The sequence below is a fragment of the Nerophis ophidion genome, unplaced genomic scaffold (assembly GCF_033978795.1).
Source record: "Nerophis ophidion isolate RoL-2023_Sa unplaced genomic scaffold, RoL_Noph_v1.0 HiC_scaffold_87, whole genome shotgun sequence".
Classification (NCBI taxonomy): domain Eukaryota; kingdom Metazoa; phylum Chordata; class Actinopteri; order Syngnathiformes; family Syngnathidae; genus Nerophis; species Nerophis ophidion.
In genome coordinates this window covers 316,097-338,268 of record NW_026907009.1, presented here as the reverse complement: position 1 = coordinate 338,268, position 22,172 = coordinate 316,097, and positions in this window count along the sequence as shown.

Sequence of the window (22,172 nt, the reverse complement as noted above, 5' to 3'; positions counted from 1 at the left end):
ATTAGATGTGGCTGTTGTTAGCTAATAATAATCATTTGGATGTAATGATGTAACTACATACCTGCGTAACACATGCATTACATGTGGCTGTTGTTAGCTAATAATAGTCATTTGGATGTAATGATGTAACTACATACCTGCGTAACGCATGCATTACATGTGGCTGTTGATAGCTAATAATAGTCATTTGGATGTAATGATGTAACTACATACCTGCGTAACACATGCATTAGATGTGGCTGTTGTTAGCTAATAATAGTCATTTGGATGTAATGATGTAACTACATACCTGCGTAACACATGCATTGCATGGGGCTGTTGTTAGCTAATAATAGTCATTTGGATGTAATGATGTAACTACATACCTGCGTAACACATGCATTACATGTGGCTGTTGTTAGCTAATAATAGTCATTTGGATGTAATGATGTAACTACATACCTGCGTAACATGCATTACATGTGGCTGTTGTTAGCTAATAATAGTCATTTGGATGTAAAGATGTAACTACATACCTGCGTAACACATTCATTAGATGTGGCTGTTGTTAGCTAATAATAGTCATTTGGATGTAATGATGTAACTACATACCTGCGTAACACATGCATTAGATGTGGCTGTTGTTAGCTAATAATAGTCATTTGGATGTAATGATGTAACTACATACCTGCGTAACACATGCATTAGATGTGGCTGTTGTGAGCTATTAATAGTCATTTGGGTGTAATGATGTAACTACATACCTGCGTAACACATGCATTAGATGTGGCTGTTGTTAGCTAATAATAGTCATTTGGATGTAATGATGTAACTACATACCTGCGTAACACATGCATTAGTTGTTAGCTAATAATAGTCATTTGGATGTAATGATGTAACTACATACCTGCGTAACACATGCATTAGTTATTAGCTAATAATAGTCATTTGGATGTAATAATGTAACTACATACCTGCGTAACACATGCATTACATGTGGCTGTTGTTAGCTAATAATAGTCATTTGGATGTAATGATGTAACTACATACCTGCGTAACACATGCATTAGATGTGGCTGTTAGCTAATAATAGTCATTTGGATGTAATGATGTAACTACATACCTGCGTAACACATGCATTAGTTGTTAGCTAATAATAGTCATTTGGATGTAATGATGTAACTACATACCTGCGTAACACATGCATTAGTTGTTAGCTAATAATAGTCATTTGGATGTAATGATGTAACTACTTACCTGCGTAACACATGCATTACATGTGGCTGTTGTTAACTAATAATAGTCATTTGGATGTAATGATGTAACTACATACCTGCGTAACACATGCATTAGATGTGGCTGTTGTTAGCTAATAATAGTCATTTGGATGTAATGATGTAACTACATACCTGCGTAACACATGCATTAGATGTGGCTGTTGTTAGCTATTAATAGTCATTTGGATGTAAAGATGTAACTACATACCTGCGTAACACATGCATTAGATGTGGCTGTTGTTAGCTAATAATAGTCATTTGGATGTAATGATGTAACTACATACCTGCGTAACACATGCATTAGTTGTTAGCTAATAATAGTCATTTGGATGTAATGATGTAACTACATACCTGCGTAACACATGCATTAGTTGTTAGCTAATAATAGTCATTTGGATGTAATGCTGTAACTACATACCTGCGTAACACATGCATTACATGTGGCTGTTGTTAGCTAATAATAGTCATTTGGATGTAATGATGTAACTACATACCTGCGTAACACATGCATTAGTTGTTAGCTAATAATAGTCATTTGGATGTAATGATGTAACTACATACCTGCGTAACACATGCATTACATGTGGCTGTTGTTAGCTTATAATAGTCATTTGGATGTAATGATGTAACTACATACCTGCGTAACACATGCATTACATGTGGCTGTTGTTAGCTAATAATAGTCATTTGGATGTAATGATGTAACTACATACCTGCGTAACACATGCATTAGATGTGGCTGTTGTTAGCTAATAATAGTCATTTGGATGTAATGATGTAACTACATACCTGCGTAACACATGCACTAGATGTGGCTGTTGTTAGCTAATAATAGTCATTTGGATGTAATGATGTAACTACATACCTGCGTAACACATGCATTAGATGTGGCTGTTGTTAGCTAATAATAGTCATTTGGATGTAATGATGTAACTACATACTTGCGTAACGCATGCATTACATGTGGCTGTTGATAGCTAATAATAGTCATTTGGATGTAATGATGTAACTACATACCTGCGTAACACATGCATTAGATGTGGCTGTTGTTAGCTAATAATAGTCATTTGGATGTAATGATGTAACTACATACCTGCGTAACACATGCATTAGATGTGGCTGTTGTTAGCTAATAATAGTCATTTGGATGTAATGATGTAACTACATACCTGCGTAACACATGCATTAGATGTTAGCTAATAATAGTCATTTGGATGTAATGATGTAACTACATACCTGCGTAACACATGCATTAGATGTGGCTGTTGTTAGCTAATAATAGTCATTTGGATGTAATGATGTAACTACATACCTGCGTAACACATGCATTACATGTGGCTATTGTTAGCTAATAATAGTCATTTGGATGTAATGATGTAACTACATACCTGCGTAACACATGCATTACATGTGGCTGTTGTTAGCTAATAATAGTCATTTGGATGTAATGATGTAACTACATACCTGCGTAACACATGCATTACATGTGGCTGTTGTTAGCTAATAATAGTCATTTGGATGTAATTATGTAACTACATACCTGCGTAACACATGCATTACATGTGGCTGTTGTTAGCTAATAATAGTCATTTGGATGTAATGATGTAACTACATACCTGCGTAACACATGCATTACATGTGGCTGTTGTTAGCTAATAATAGTCATTTGGATGTAATGATGTAACTACATACCTGCGTAACCCATGCATTAGATGTGGCTGTTAGCTAATAATAGTCATTTGGATGTAATGATGTAACTACATACCTGCGTAACACATGCATTAGATGTGGCTGTTGTTAGCTAATAATAGTCATTTGGATGTAATGATGTAACTACATACCTGCGTAACACATGCATTACATGTGGCTGTTGTTAGCTAATAATAGTCATTTGGATGTAATGATGTAACTACATACCTGCGTAACACATGCATTAGTTGTGGCTGTTGTTAGCTAATAATAGTCATTTGGATGTAATGATGTAACTACATACCTGCGTAACACATGCATTAGATGTGGCTGTTGTTAGCTAATAATAGTCATTTGGATGTAATGATGTAACTACATACCTGCGTAACACATGCATTAAATGTGGCTGTTGTTAGCTAATAACAGTCATTTAAATGTAATGATGTAACTACATACCTGCGTAACACATGCATTACATGTGGCTGTTGTTAGCTAATAATAGTCATTTGGATGTAATGATGTAACTACATACCTGCGTAACACATGCATTAGATGTGGCTGTTGTTAGCTAATAATAGTCATTTGGATGTAATGATGTAACTACATACCTGCGTAACACATGCATTAGATGTGGCTGTTGTTAGCTATTAATAGTCATTTGGATGTAATGATGTAACTACATACCTGCGTAACACATGCATTAGATGTGGCTGTTGTTAGCTAATAATATTCATTTGGATGTAATGATGTAACTACATACCTGCGTAACACATGCATTAGTTGTTAGCTAATAATAGTCATTTGGATGTAATGATGTAACTACATACCTGCGTAACACATGCATTAGTTATTAGCTAATAATAGTCATTTGGATGTAATAATGTAACTACATACCTGCGTAACACATGCATTACATGTGGCTGTTGTTAGCTAATAATAGTCATTTGGATGTAATGATGTAACTACATACCTGCGTAACACATGCATTAGATGTGGCTGTTAGCTAATAATAGTCATTTGGATGTAATGATGTAACTACATACCTGCGTAACACATGCATTAGTTGTTAGCTAATAATAGTCATTTGGATGTAATGATGTAACTACATACCTGCGTAACACATGCATTAGTTGTTAGCTAATAATAGTCATTTGGATGTAATGATGTAACTACTTACCTGCGTAACACATGCATTACATGTGGCTGTTGTTAACTAATAATAGTCATTTGGATGTAATGATGTAACTACATACCTGCGTAACACATGCATTAGATGTGGCTGTTGTTAGCTAATAATAGTCATTTGGATGTAAAGATGTAACTACATACCTGCGTAACACATGCATTAGATGTGGCTGTTGTTAGCTAATAATAGTCATTTGGATGTAATGATGTAACTACATACCTGCGTAACACATGCATTAGTTGTTAGCTAATAATAGTCATTTGGATGTAATGATGTAACTACATGCCTGCGTAACACATGCATTAGTTGTTAGCTAATAATAGTCATTTGGATGTAATGCTGTAACTACATACCTGCGTAACACATGCATTACATGTGGCTGTTGTTAGCTAATAATAGTCATTTGGATGTAATGATGTAACTACATACCTGCGTAACACATGCATTAGTTGTTAGCTAATAATAGTCATTTGGATGTAATGATGTAACTACATACCTGCGTAACACATGCATTACATGTGGCTGTTGTTAGCTAATAATAGTCATTTGGATGTAATGATGTAACTACATACCTGCGTAACACATGCATTACATGTGGCTGTTGTTAGCTAATAATAGTCATTTGGATGTAATGATGTAACTACATACCTGCGTAACACATGCATTAGATGTGGCTGTTGTTAGCTAATAATAGTCATTTGGATGTAATGATGTAACTACATACCTGCGTAACACATGCACTAGATGTGGCTGTTGTTAGCTAATAATAGTCATTTGGATGTAATGATGTAACTACATACCTGCGTAACACATGCATTAGATGTGGCTGTTGTTAGCTAATAATAGTCATTTGGATGTAATGATGTAACTACATACTTGCGTAACGCATGCATTACATGTGGCTGTTGATAGCTAATAATAGTCATTTGGATGTAATGATGTAACTACATACCTGCGTAACACATGCATTAGATGTGGCTGTTGTTAGCTAATAATAGTCATTTGGATGTAATGATGTAACTACATACCTGCGTAACACATGCATTAGATGTGGCTGTTGTTAGCTAATAATAGTCATTTGGATGTAATGATGTAACTACATACCTGCGTAACACATGCATTAGATGTTAGCTAATAATAGTCATTTGGATGTAATGATGTAACTACATACCTGCGTAACACATGCATTAGATGTGGCTGTTGTTAGCTAATAATAGTCATTTGGATGTAATGATGTAACTACATACCTGCGTAACACATGCATTACATGTGGCTATTGTTAGCTAATAATAGTCATTTGGATGTAATGATGTAACTACATACCTGCGTAACACATGCATTACATGTGGCTGTTGTTAGCTAATAATAGTCATTTGGATGTAATGATGTAACTACATACCTGCGTAACACATGCATTACATGTGGCTGTTGTTAGCTAATAATAGTCATTTGGATGTAATGATGTAACTACATACCTGCGTAACACATGCATTACATGTGGCTGTTGTTAGCTAATAATAGTCATTTGGATGTAATGATGTAACTACATACCTGCGTAACACATGCATTAGATGTGGCTGTTGTTAGCTAATAATAGTCATTTGGATGTAATGATGTAACTACATACCTGCGTAACCCATGCATTAGATGTGGCTGTTAGCTAATAATAGTCATTTGGATGTAATGATGTAACTACATACCTGCGTAACACATGCATTAGATGTTAGCTAATAATAGTCATTTGGATGTAATGATGTAACTACATACCTGCGTAACACATGCATTACATGTGGCTGTTGTTAGCTAATAATAGTCATTTGGATGTAATGATGTAACTACATACCTGCGTAACACATGCATTAGTTGTGGCTGTTGTTAGCTAATAATAGTCATTTGGATGTAATGATGTAACTACATACCTGCGTAACACATTCATTAGATGTGGCTGTTGTTAGCTAATAATAGTCATTTGGATGTAATGATGTAACTACATACCTGCGTAACACATGCATTAGATGTGGCTGTTGTTAGCTAATAATAGTCATTTAAATGTAATGATGTAACTACATACCTGCGTAACACATGCATTACATGTGGCTGTTGTTAGCTAATAATAGTCATTTGGATGTAATGATGTAACTACATACCTGCGTAACACATGCATTAGATGTGGCTGTTGTTAGCTAATAATAGTCATTTGGATGTAATGATGTAAGTACATACCTGCGTAACACATGCATTAGATGTGGCTGTTGTTAGCTAATAATAGTCATTTGGATGTAATGATGTAACTACATACCTGCGTAACACATGCATTAGATGTGGCTGTTGTTAGGTAATAATAGTCATTTGGATGTAATGATGTAACTACATACCTGCGTAACACATGCATTAGATGTTAGCTAATAATAGTCATTTGGATGTAATGATGTAACTACATACCTGCGTAACACATGCATTAGATGTGGCTGTTAGCTAATAATAGTCATTTGGATGTAATGATGTAACTACATACCTGCGTAACGCATGCATTACATGTGGCTGTTGATAGCTAATAATAGTCATTTGGATGTATAATGTAACTACATACCTGCGTAACACATGCATTAGATGTGGCTGTTGTTAGCTAATAATAGTCATTTGGATGTAATGATGTAACTACATACCTGCGTAACACATGCATTACATGTGGCTGTTGTTAGCTAATAATAGTCATTTGGATGTAATGATGTAACTACATACCTGCGTAACACATGCATTAGATGTGGCTGTTGTTAGCTAATAATAGTCATTTGGATGTAATGATGTAACTACATACCTGCGTAACACATGCATTAGATGTTAGCTAATAATAGTCATTTGGATGTAATGATGTAACTACATACCTGCGTAACACATGCATTAGTTATTAGCTAATAATAGTCATTTGGATGTAATAATGTAACTACATACCTGCGTAACACATGCATTACATGTGGCTGTTGTTAGCTAATAATAGTCATTTGGATGTAATGATGTAACTACATACCTGCGTAACACATGCATTAGTTGTTAGCTAATAATAGTCATTTGGATGTAATGATGTAACTACATACCTGCGTAACACATGCATTAGTTGTTAGCTAATAATAGTCATTTGGATGTAATGATGTAACTACTTACCTGCGTAACACATGCATTACATGTGGCTGTTGTTAACTAATAATAGTCATTTGGATGTAATGATGTAACTACATACCTGCGTAACACATGCATTAGATGTGGCTGTTGTTAGCTAATAATAGTCATTTGGATGTAAAGATGTAACTACATACCTGCGTAACACATGCATTAGATGTGGCTGTTGTTAGCTAATAATAGTCATTTGGATGTAATGATGTAACTACATACCTGTGTAACACATGCATTAGTTGTTAGCTAATAATAGTCATTTGGATGTAATGATGTAACTACATGCCTGCGTAACACATGCATTAGTTGTTAGCTAATAATAGTCATTTGGATGTAATGCTGTAACTACATACCTGCGTAACACATGCATTACATGTGGCTGTTGTTAGCTAATAATAGTCATTTGGATGTAATGATGTAACTACATACCTGCGTAACACATGCATTAGTTGTTAGCTAATAATAGTCATTTGGATGTAATGATGTAACTACATACCTGCGTAACACATGCATTACATGTGGCTGTTGTTAGCTAATAATAGTCATTTGGATGTAATGATGTAACTACATACCTGCGTAACACATGCATTACATGTGGCTGTTGTTAGCTAATAATAGTCATTTGGATGTAATGATGTAACTACATACCTGCGTAACACATGCATTAGATGTGGCTGTTGTTAGCTAATAATAGTCATTTGGATGTAATGATGTAACTACATACCTGCGTAACACATGCACTAGATGTGGCTGTTGTTAGCTAATAATAGTCATTTGGATGTAATGATGTAACTACATACCTGCGTAACACATGCATTAGATGTGGCTGTTGTTAGCTAATAATAGTAATTTGGATGTAATGATGTAACTACATACTTGCGTAACGCATGCATTACATGTGGCTGTTGATAGCTAATAATAGTCATTTGGATGTAATGATGTAACTACATACCTGCGTAACACATGCATTAGATGTGGCTGTTGTTAGCTAATAATAGTCATTTGGATGTAATGATGTAACTACATACCTGCGTAACACATGCATTAGATGTGGCTGTTGTTAGCTAATAATAGTCATTTGGATGTAATGATGTAACTACATACCTGCGTAACACATGCATTAGATGTTAGCTAATAATAGTCATTTGGATGTAATGATGTAACTACATACCTGCGTAACACATGCATTAGATGTGGCTGTTGTTAGCTAATAATAGTCATTTGGATGTAATGATGTAACTACATACCTGCGTAACACATGCATTACATGTGGCTATTGTTAGCTAATAATAGTCATTTGGATGTAATGATGTAACTACATACCTGCGTAACACATGCATTACATGTGGCTGTTGTTAGCTAATAATAGTCATTTGGATGTAATGATGTAACTACATACCTGCGTAACACATGCATTACATGTGGCTGTTGTTAGCTAATAATAGTCATTTGGATGTAATGATGTAACTACATACCTGCGTAACACATGCATTACATGTGGCTGTTGTTAGCTAATAATAGTCATTTGGATGTAATGATGTAACTACATACCTGCGTAACCCATGCATTAGATGTGGCTGTTAGCTAATAATAGTCATTTGGATGTAATGATGTAACTACATACCTGCGTAACACATGCATTAGATGTTAGCTAATAATAGTCATTTGGATGTAATGATGTAACTACATACCTGCGTAACACATGCATTACATGTGGCTGTTGTTAGCTAATAATAGTCATTTGGATGTAATGATGTAACTACATACCTGCGTAACACATGCATTAGTTGTGGCTGTTGTTAGCTAATAATAGTCATTTGGATGTAATGATGTAACTACATACCTGCGTAACACATGCATTAGATGTGGCTGTTGTTAGCTAATAATAGTCATTTGGATGTAATGATGTAACTACATACCTGCGTAACACATGCATTAGATGTGGCTGTTGTTAGCTAATAATAGTCATTTAAATGTAATGATGTAACTACATACCTGCGTAACACATGCATTACATGTGGCTGTTGTTAGCTAATAATAGTCATTTGGATGTAATGATGTAACTACATACCTGCGTAACACACGCATTAGATGTGGCTGTTGTTAGCTAATAATAGTCATTTGGATGTAATGATGTAAGTACATACCTGCGTAACACATGCATTAGATGTGGCTGTTGTTAGCTAATAATAGTCATTTGGATGTAATGATGTAACTACATACCTGCGTAACACATGCATTAGATGTGGCTGTTGTTAGTTAATAATAGTCATTTGGATGTAATGATGTAACTACATACCTGCGTAACACATGCATTAGATGTTAGCTAATAATAGTCATTTGGATGTAATGATGTAACTACATACCTGCGTAACACATGCATTAGATGTGGCTGTTAGCTAATAATAGTCATTTGGATGTAATGATGTAACTACATACCTGCGTAACGCATGCATTACATGTGGCTGTTAATAGCTAATAATAGTCATTTGGATGTATAATGTAACTACATACCTGCGTAACACATGCATTAGATGTGGCTGTTGTTAGCTAATAATAGTCATTTGGATGTAATGATGTAACTACATACCTGCGTAACACATGCATTACATGTGGCTGTTGTTAGCTAATAATAATCATTTGGATGTAATGATGTAACTACATACCTGCGTAACACATGCATTAGATGTGGCTGTTGTTAGCTAATAATAGTCATTTGGATGTAATGATGTAACTACATACCTGCGTAACACATGCATTAGATGTTAGCTAATAATAGTCATTTGGATGTAATGATGTAACTACATACCTGCGTAACACATGCATTAGTTATTAGCTAATAATAGTCATTTGGATGTAATAATGTAACTACATACCTGCGTAACACATGCATTACATGTGGCTGTTGTTAGCTAATAATAGTCATTTGGATGTAATGATGTAACTACATACCTGCGTAACACATGCATTAGATGTGGCTGTTAGCTAATAATAGTCATTTGGATGTAATGATGTAACTACATACCTGCGTAACACATGCATTAGTTGTTAGCTAATAATAGTCATTTGGATGTAATGATGTAACTACATACCTGTGTAACACATGCATTAGTTGTTAGCTAATAATAGTCATTTGGATGTAATGATGTAACTACTTACCTGCGTAACACATGCATTACATGTGGCTGTTGTTAACTAATAATAGTCATTTGGATGTAATGATGTAACTACATACCTGCGTAACACATGCATTAGATGTGGCTGTTGTTAGCTAATAATAGTCATTTGGATGTAATGATGTAACTACATACCTGCGTAACACATGCATTAGTTGTTAGCTAATAATAGTCATTTGGATGTAATGCTGTAACTACATACCTAAGTAACACATGCATTACATGTGGCTGTTGTTAGCTAATAATAGTCATTTGGATGTAATGATGTAACTACATACCTGCGTAACACATGCATTAGTTGTTAGCTAATAATAGTCATTTGGATGTAATGATGTAACTACATACCTGCGTAACACATGCATTACATGTGGCTGTTGTTAGCTAATAATAGTCATTTGGATGTAATGATGTAACTACATACCTGCGTAACACATGCATTACATGTGGCTGTTGTTAGCTAATAATAGTCATTTGGATGTAATGATGTAACTACATACCTGCGTAACACATGCATTAGATGTGGCTGTTGTTAGCTAATAATAGTCATTTGGATGTAATGATGTAACTACATACCTGCGTAACACATGCACTAGATGTGGCTGTTGTTAGCTAATAATAGTCATTTGGATGTAATGATGTAACTACATACCTGCGTAACACATGCATTAGATGTGGCTGTTGTTAGCTAATAATAATCATTTGGATGTAATGATGTAACTACATACTTGCGTAACGCATGCATTACATGTGGCTGTTGATAGCTAATAATAGTCATTTGGATGTAATGATGTAACTACATACCTGCGTAACACATGCATTAGATGTGGCTGTTGTTAGCTAATAATAGTCATTTGGATGTAATGATGTAACTACATACCTGCGTAACACATGCATTAGATGTGGCTGTTGTTAGCTAATAATAGTCATTTGGATGTAATGATGTAACTACATACCTGCGTAACACATGCATTAGATGTTAGCTAATAATAGTCATTTGGATGTAATGATGTAACTACATACCTGCGTAACACATGCATTAGATGTGGCTGTTGTTAGCTAATAATAGTCATTTGGATGTAATGATGTAACTACATACCTGCGTAACACATGCATTACATGTGGCTGTTGTTAGCTAATAATAGTCATTTGGATGTAATGATGTAACTACATACCTGCGTAACACATGCATTACATGTGGCTGTTGTTAGCTAATAATAGTCATTTGGATGTAATGATGTAACTACATACCTGCGTAACACATGCATTAGATGTGGCTGTTGTTAGCTAATAATAGTCATTTGGATGTAATGATGTAACTACATACCTGCGTAACACATGCATTACATGTGGCTGTTGTTAGCTAATAATAGTCATTTGGATGTAATGATGTAACTACATACCTGCGTAACACATGCATTACATGTGGCTGTTGTTAGCTAATAATAGTCATTTGGATGTAATGATGTAACTACATACCTGCGTAACCCATGCATTAGATGTGGCTGTTAGCTAATAATAGTCATTTGGATGTAATGATGTAACTACATACCTGCGTAACACATGCATTAGATGTTAGCTAATAATAGTCATTTGGATGTAATGATGTAACTACATACCTGCGTAACACATGCATTACATGTGGCTGTTGTTAGCTAATAATAGTCATTTGGATGTAATGATGTAACTACATACCTGCGTAACACACGCATTAGATGTGGCTGTTGTTAGCTAATAATAGTCATTTGGATGTAATGATGTAAGTACATACCTGCGTAACACATGCATTAGATGTGGCTGTTGTTAGCTAATAATAGTCATTTGGATGTAATGATGTAACTACATACCTGCGTAACACATGCATTAGATGTGGCTGTTGTTAGTTAATAATAGTCATTTGGATGTAATGATGTAACTACATACCTGCGTAACACATGCATTAGATGTTAGCTAATAATAGTCATTTGGATGTAATGATGTAACTACATACCTGCGTAACACATGCATTACATGTGGCTGTTAGCTAATAATAGTCATTTGGATGTAATGATGTAACTACATACCTGCGTAACGCATGCATTACATGTGGCTATTAATAGCTAATAATAGTCATTTGGATGTATAATGTAACTACATACCTGCGTAACACATGCATTAGATGTGGCTGTTGTTAGCTAATAATAGTCATTTGGATGTAAGGATGTAACTACATACCTGCGTAACACATGCATTACATGTGGCTGTTGTTAGCTAATAATAGTCATTTGGATGTAATGATGTAACTACATACCTGCGTAACACATGCATTAGATGTGGCTGTTGTTAGCTAATAATAGTCATTTGGATGTAATGATGTAACTACATACCTGCGTAACACATGCATTAGATGTTAGCTAATAATAGTCATTTGGATGTAATGATGTAACTACATACCTGCGTAACACATGCATTAGTTATTAGCTAATAATAGTCATTTGGATGTAATAATGTAACTACATACCTGCGTAACACATGCATTACATGTGGCTGTTGTTAGCTAATAATAGTCATTTGGATGTAATGATGTAACTACATACCTGCGTAACACATGCATTAGATGTGGCTGTTAGCTAATAATAGTCATTTGGATGTAATGATGTAACTACATACCTGCGTAACACATGCATTAGTTGTTAGCTAATAATAGTCATTTGGATGTAATGATGTAACTACATACCTGTGTAACACATGCATTAGTTGTTAGCTAATAATAGTCATTTGGATGTAATGATGTAACTACTTACCTGCGTAACACATGCATTACATGTGGCTGTTGTTAACTAATAATAGTCATTTGGATGTAATGATGTAACTACATACCTGCGTAACACATGCATTAGATGTGGCTGTTGTTAGCTAATAATAGTCATTTGGATGTAATGATGTAACTACATACCTGCGTAACACATGCATTAGTTGTTAGCTAATAATAGTCATTTGGATGTAATGCTGTAACTACATACCTAAGTAACACATGCATTACATGTGGCTGTTGTTAGCTAATAATAGTCATTTGGATGTAATGATGTAACTACATACCTGCGTAACACATGCATTAGTTGTTAGCTAATAATAGTCATTTGGATGTAATGATGTAACTACATACCTGCGTAACACATGCATTACATGTGGCTGTTGTTAGCTAATAATAGTCATTTGGATGTAATGATGTAACTACATACCTGCGTAACACATGCATTACATGTGGCTGTTGTTAGCTAATAATAGTCATTTGGATGTAATGATGTAACTACATACCTGCGTAACACATGCATTAGATGTGGCTGTTGTTAGCTAATAATAGTCATTTGGATGTAATGATGTAACTACATACCTGCGTAACACATGCACTAGATGTGGCTGTTGTTAGCTAATAATAGTCATTTGGATGTAATGATGTAACTACATACCTGCGTAACACATGCATTAGATGTGGCTGTTGTTAGCTAATAATAATCATTTGGATGTAATGATGTAACTACATACTTGCGTAACGCATGCATTACATGTGGCTGTTGATAGCTAATAATAGTCATTTGGATGTAATGATGTAACTACATACCTGCGTAACACATGCATTAGATGTGGCTGTTGTTAGCTAATAATAGTCATTTGGATGTAATGATGTAACTACATACCTGCGTAACACATGCATTAGATGTGGCTGTTGTTAGCTAATAATAGTCATTTGGATGTAATGATGTAACTACATACCTGCGTAACACATGCATTAGATGTTAGCTAATAATAGTCATTTGGATGTAATGATGTAACTACATACCTGCGTAACACATGCATTAGATGTGGCTGTTGTTAGCTAATAATAGTCATTTGGATGTAATGATGTAACTACATACCTGCGTAACACATGCATTACATGTGGCTGTTGTTAGCTAATAATAGTCATTTGGATGTAATGATGTAACTACATACCTGCGTAACACATGCATTACATGTGGCTGTTGTTAGCTACTAATAGTCATTTGGATGTAATGATGTAACTACATACCTGCGTAACACATGCATTAGATGTGGCTGTTGTTAGCTAATAATAGTCATTTGGATGTAATGATGTAACTACATACCTGCGTAACACATGCATTACATGTGGCTGTTGTTAGCTAATAATAGTCATTTGGATGTAATGATGTAACTACATACCTGCGTAACACATGCATTACATGTGGCTGTTGTTAGCTAATAATAGTCATTTGGATGTAATGATGTAACTACATACCTGCGTAACCCATGCATTAGATGTGGCTGTTAGCTAATAATAGTCATTTGGATGTAATGATGTAACTACATACCTGCGTAACACATGCATTAGATGTTAGCTAATAATAGTCATTTGGATGTAATGATGTAACTACATACCTGCGTAACACATGCATTACATGTGGCTGTTGTTAGCTAATAATAGTCATTTGGATGTAATGATGTAACTACATACCTGCGTAACACATGCATTAGATGTGGCTGTTGTTAGCTAATACTAGTCATTTAAATGTAATGATGTAACTACATACCTGCGTAACACATGCATTACATGTGGCTGTTGTTAGCTAATAATAGTCATTTGGATGTAATGATGTAACTACATACCTGCGTAACACATGCATTAGATGTGGCTGTTGTTAGCTAATAATAGTCATTTGGATGTAATGATGTAAGTACATACCTGCGTTACACATGCATTAGATGTGGCTGTTGTTAGCTAATAATAGTCATTTGGATGTAATGATGTAACTACATACCTGCGTAACACATGCATTAGATGTGGCTGTTGTTAGCTAATAATAGTCATTTGGATGTAATGATGTAACTACATACCTGCGTAACACATGCATTAGATGTTAGCTAATAATAGTCATTTGGATGTAATGATGTAACTACATACCTGCGTAACACATGCATTAGATGTGGCTGTTAGCTAATAATAGTCATTTGGGTGTAATGATGTAACTACATACCTGCGTAACGCATGCATTACATGTGGCTGTTGATAGCTAATAATAGTCATTTGGATGTAATGATGTAACTACATACCTGCGTAACACATGCATTAGATGTGGCTGTTGTTAGCTAATAATAGTCATTTGGATGTAATGATGTAACTACATACCTGCGTAACACATGCATTACATGTGGCTGTTGTTAGCTAATAATAGTCATTTGGATGTAATGATGTAACTACATACCTGCGTAACACATGCATTAGATGTGGCTGTTGTTAGCTAATAATAGTCATTTGGATGTAATGATGTAACTACATACCTGCGTAACACATGCATTAGATGTTAGCTAATAATAGTCATTTGGATGTAATGATGTAACTACATACCTGCGTAACACATGCATTACATGTGGCTGTTGTTAGCTAATAATAGTCATTTGGATGTAATGATGTAACTACATACCTGCGTAACACATGCATTAGATGTGGCTGTTGTTAGCTAATAATAGTCATTTGGATGTAATGATGTAACTACATACCTGCGTAACACATGCATTACATGTGGCTGTTGTTAGCTAATAATAGTCATTTGGATGTAATGATGTAACTACATACCTGCGTAACACATGCATTAGATGTTAGCTAATAATAGTCATTTGGATGTAATGATGTAACTACATACCTGCGTAACACATGCATTACATGTGGCTGTTGTTAGCTAATAATAGTCATTTGGATGTAATGATGTAACTACATACCTGCGTAACACATGCATTAGATGTGGCTGTTGTTAGCTAATAATAGTCATTTGGATGTAATGATGTAACTACATACCTGCGTAACACATGCATTAGATGTGGCTGTTGTTAGCTAATAATAGTCATTTGGATGTAATGATGTAACTACATACCTGCGTAACACATGCATTAGATGTGGCTGTTGTTAGCTAATAATAGTCATTTGGATGTAATGATGTAACTACATACCTGCGTAACACATGCATTAGATGTGGCTGTTGTTAGCTAATAATAGTCATTTGGATGTAATGATGTAACTACATACCTGCGTAACACATGCATTAGATGTGGCTGTTGTTAGCTAATAATAGTCATTTGGATGTAATGATGTAACTACATACCTGCGTAACACATGCATTAGATGTTAGCTAATAATAGTCATTTGGATGTAATGATGTAACTACATACCTGCGTAACACATGCATTACATGTGGCTGTTGTTAGCTAATAATAATCATTTGGATGTAATGATGTAACTACATACCTGCGTAACACATGCATTAGATGTGGCTGTTGTTAGCTAATAATAGTCATTTGGATGTAATGATGTAACTACATACCTGTGTAACACATGCATTAGATGTTAGCTAATAATAGTCATTTGGATGTAATGATGTAACTACATACCTGCGTAACACATGCATTAGATGTGGCTGTTGTTAGCTAATAATAGTCATTTGGATGTAATGATGTAACTACATACCTGCGTAACACATGCATTAGATGTGGCTGTTGTTAGCTAATAATAGTCATTTGGATGTAATGATGTAACTACATACCTGCGTAACACATGCATTACATGTGGCTGTTGTTAGCTAATAATAGTCATTTGGATGTAATGATGTAACTACATACCTGCGTAACACATGCATTAGATGTGGCTGTTGTTAGCTAATAATAGTCATTTGGATGTAATGATGTAACTACATACCTGCGTAACACATGCATTAGATGTGGCTGTTGTTAGCTAATAATAGTCATTTGGATGTAATGATGTAACTACATACCTGCGTAACACATGCATTACATGAGGCTGTTGTTAGCTAATAATAGTCATTTGGATGTAATGATGTAACTACATACCTGCGTAACACATGCATTAGATGTTAGCTAATAATAGTCATTTGGATGTAATGATGTAACTACATACCTGCGTAACACATGCATTAGATGTGGCTGTTGTTAGCTAATAATAGTCATTTGGATGTAATGATGTAACTACATACCTGCGTAACACATGCATTACATGTGGCTGTTGTTAGCTAATAATAGTCATTTGGATGTAATGATGTAACTACATACCTGCGTAACACATGCATTACATGTGGCTGTTGTTAGCTAATAATAGTCATTTGGATGTAATGATGTAACTACATACCTGCGTAACACATGCATTAGATGTGGCTGTTGTTAGCTAATAATAGTCATTTGGATGTAATGATGTAATTACATACCTGCGTAACACATGCATTAGATGTGGCTGTTGTTAGCTAATAATAGTCATTTGGATGTAATGATGTAACTACATACCTGCGTAACACATGCATTACATGTGGCTGTTGTTAGCTAATAATAGTCATTTGGATGTAATGATGTAACTACATACCTGCGTAACACATGCATTAGATGTGGCTGTTGTTAGCTAATAATAGTCATTTGGATGTAATGATGTAACTACATTCCTGCGTAACACATGCATTAGATGTGGCTGTTGTTAGCTAATAATAGTCATTTGGATGTAATGATGTAACTACATACCTGCGTAACACATGCATTAGATGTGGCTGTTGTTAGCTAATAATAGTCATTTAGATGTAATGATGTAACTACATACCTGCGTAACACATGCATTACATGTGGCTGTTGTTAGCTAATAATAGTCATTTGGATGTAATGATGTAACTACATACCTGCGTAACACATGCATTAGATGTGGCTGTTGTTAGCTAATAATAGTCATTTGGATGTAATGATGTAACTACATACCTGCGTAACACATGCATTAGTTGTTAGCTAATAATAGTCATTTGGATGTAATGCTGTAACTACATACCTAAGTAACACATGCATTACATGTGGCTGTTGTTAGCTAATAATAGTCATTTGGATGTAATGATGTAACTACATACCTGCGTAACACATGCATTAGTTGTTAGCTAATAATAGTCATTTGGATGTAATGATGTAACTACATACCTGCGTAACACATGCATTACATGTGGCTGTTGTTAGCTAATAATAGTCATTTGGATGTAATGATGTAACTACATACCTGCGTAACACATGCATTACATGTGGCTGTTGTTAGCTAATAATAGTCATTTGGATGTAATGATGTAACTACATACCTGCGTAACACATGCATTAGATGTGGCTGTTGTTAGCTAATAATAGTCATTTGGATGTAATGATGTAACTACATACCTGCGTATCACATGCACTAGATGTGGCTGTTGTTAGCTAATAATAGTCATTTGGATGTAATGATGTAACTACATACCTGCGTAACACATGCATTAGATGTGGCTGTTGTTAGCTAATAATAATCATTTGGATGTAATGATGTAACTACATACTTGCGTAACGCATGCATTACATGTGGCTGTTGATAGCTAATAATAGTCATTTGGATGTAATGATGTAACTACATACCTGCGTAACACATGCATTAGATGTGGCTGTTGTTAGCTAATAATAGTCATTTGGATGTAATGATGTAACTACATACCTGCGTAACACATGCATTAGATGTGGCTGTTGTTAGCTAATAATGGTCATTTGGATGTAATGATGTAACTACATACCTGCGTAACACATGCATTAGATGTTAGCTAATAATAGTCATTTGGATGTAATGATGTAACTACATACCTGCGTAACACATGCATTAGATGTGGCTGTTGTTAGCTAATAATAGTCATTTGGATGTAATGATGTAACTACATACCTGCGTAACACATGCATTACATGTGGCTGTTGTTAGCTAATAATAGTCATTTGGATGTAATGATGTAACTACATACCTGCGTAACACATGCATTACATGTGGCTGTTGTTAGCTAATAATAGTCATTTGGATGTAATGATGTAACTACATACCTGCGTAACACATGCATTAGATGTGGCTGTTGTTAGCTAATAATAGTCATTTGGATGTAATGATGTAACTACATACCTGCGTAACACATGCATTACATGTGGCTGTTGTTAGCTAATAATAGTCATTTGGATGTAATGATGTAACTACATACCTGCGTAACACATGCATTACATGTGGCTGTTGTTAGCTAATAATAGTCATTTGGATGTAATGATGTAACTACATACCTGCGTAACCCATGCATTAGATGTGGCTGTTAGCTAATAATAGTCATTTGGATGTAATGATGTAACTACATACCTGCGTAACACATGCATTAGATGTTAGCTAATAATAGTCATTTGGATGTAATGATGTAACTACATACCTGCGTAACACATGCATTACATGTGGCTGTTGTTAGCTAATAATAGTCATTTGGATGTAATGATGTAACTACATACCTGCGTAACACATGCATTAGTTGTGGCTGTTGTTAGCTAATAATAGTCATTTGGATGTAATGATGTAACTACATACCTGCGTAACACATGCATTAGATGTGGCTGTTGTTAGCTAATAATAGTCATTTGGATGTAATGATGTAACTACATACCTGCGTAACACATGCATTAGATGTGGCTGTTGTTAGCTAATACTAGTCATTTAAATGTAATGATGTAACTACATACCTGCGTAACACATGCATTACATGTGGCTGTTGTTAGCTAATAATAGTCATTTGGATGTAATGATGTAACTACATACCTGCGTAACACATGCATTAGATGTGGCTGTTGTTAGCTAATAATAGTAATTTGGATGTAATGATGTAAGTACATACCTGCGTTACACATGCATTAGATGTGGCTGTTGTTAGCTAATAATAGTCATTTGGATGTAATGATGTAACTACACACCTGCGTGACACATGCATTAGATCTGGCTGTTGTTAGCTAATAATAGTCATTTGGATGTAATGATGTAACTACATACCTGCGTAACACATGCATTAGATGTTAGCTAATAATAGTCATTTGGATGTAATGATGTAACTACATACCTGCGTAACACATGCATTAGATGTGGCTGTTAGCTAATAATAGTCATTTGGGTGTAATGATGTAACTACATACCTGCGTAACGCATGCATTACATGTGGCTGTTGATAGCTAATAATAGTCATTTGGATGTAATGATGTAACTACATACCTGCGTAACACATGCATTAGATGTGGCTGTTGTTAGCTAATAATAGTCATTTGGATGTAATGATGTAACTACATACCTGCGTAACACATGCATTACATGTGGCTGTTGTTAGCTAATAATAGTCATTTGGATGTAATGATGTAACTACATACCTGCGTAACACATGCATTAGATGTGGCTGTTGTTAGCTAATAATAGTCATTTGGATGTAATGATGTAACTACATACCTGCGTAACACATGCATTAGATGTTAGCTAATAATAGTCATTTGGATGTAATGATGTAACTACATACCTGCGTAACACATGCATTACATGTGGCTGTTGTTAGCTAATAATAGTCATTTGGATGTAATGGTGTAACTACATACCTGCGTAACACATGCATTAGATGTGGCTGTTGTTAGCTAATAATAGTCATTTGGATGTAATGATGTAACTACATACCTGCGTAACACATGCATTACATGTGGCTGTTGTTAGCTAATAATAGTCATTTGGATGTAATGATGTAACTACATACCTGCGTAACACATGCATTAGATGTTAGCTAATAATAGTCATTTGGATGTAATGATGTAACTACATACCTGCGTAACACATGCATTACATGTGGCTGTTGTTAGCTAATAATAGTCATTTGGATGTAATGATGTAACTACATACCTGCGTAACACATGCATTAGATGTGGCTGTTGTTAGCTAATAATAGTCATTTGGATGTAATGATGTAACTACATACCTGCGTAACACATGCATTAGATGTGGCTGTTGTTAGCTAATAATAGTCATTTGGATGTAATGATGTAACTACATACCTGCGTAACACATGCATTAGATGTGGCTGTTGTTAGCTAATAATAGTCATTTGGATGTAATGATGTAACTACATACCTGCGTAACACATGCATTAGATGTTAGCTAATAATAGTCATTTGGATGTAATGATGTAACTACATACCTGCGTAACACATGCATTACATGTGGCTGTTGTTAGCTAATAATAGTCATTTGGATGTAATGATGTAACTACATACCTGCGTAACACATGCATTAGATGTGGCTGTTGTTAGCTAATAATAGTCATTTGGATGTAATGATGTAACTACATACCTGCGTAACACATGCATTAGATGTTAGCTAATAATAGTCATTTGGATGTAATGATGTAACTACATACCTGCGTAACACATGCATTACATGTGGCTGTTGTTAGCTAATAATAGTCATTTGGATGTAATGATGTAACTACATACCTGCGTAACACATGCATTAGATGTGGCTGTTGTTAGCTAATAATAGTCATTTGGATGTAATGATGTAACTACATACCTGCGTAACACATGCATTACATGTGGCTGTTGTTAGCTAATAATAGTCATTTGGATGTAATGATGTAACTACATACCTGCGTAACACATGCATTAGATGTGGCTGTTGTTAGCTAATAATAGTCATTTGGATGTAATGATGTAACTACATACCTGCGTAACACATGCATTAGATGTGGCTGTTGTTAGCTAATAATAGTCATTTGGATGTAATGATGTAACTACATACCTGCGTAACACATGCATTACATGAGGCTGTTGTTAGCTAATAATAGTCATTTG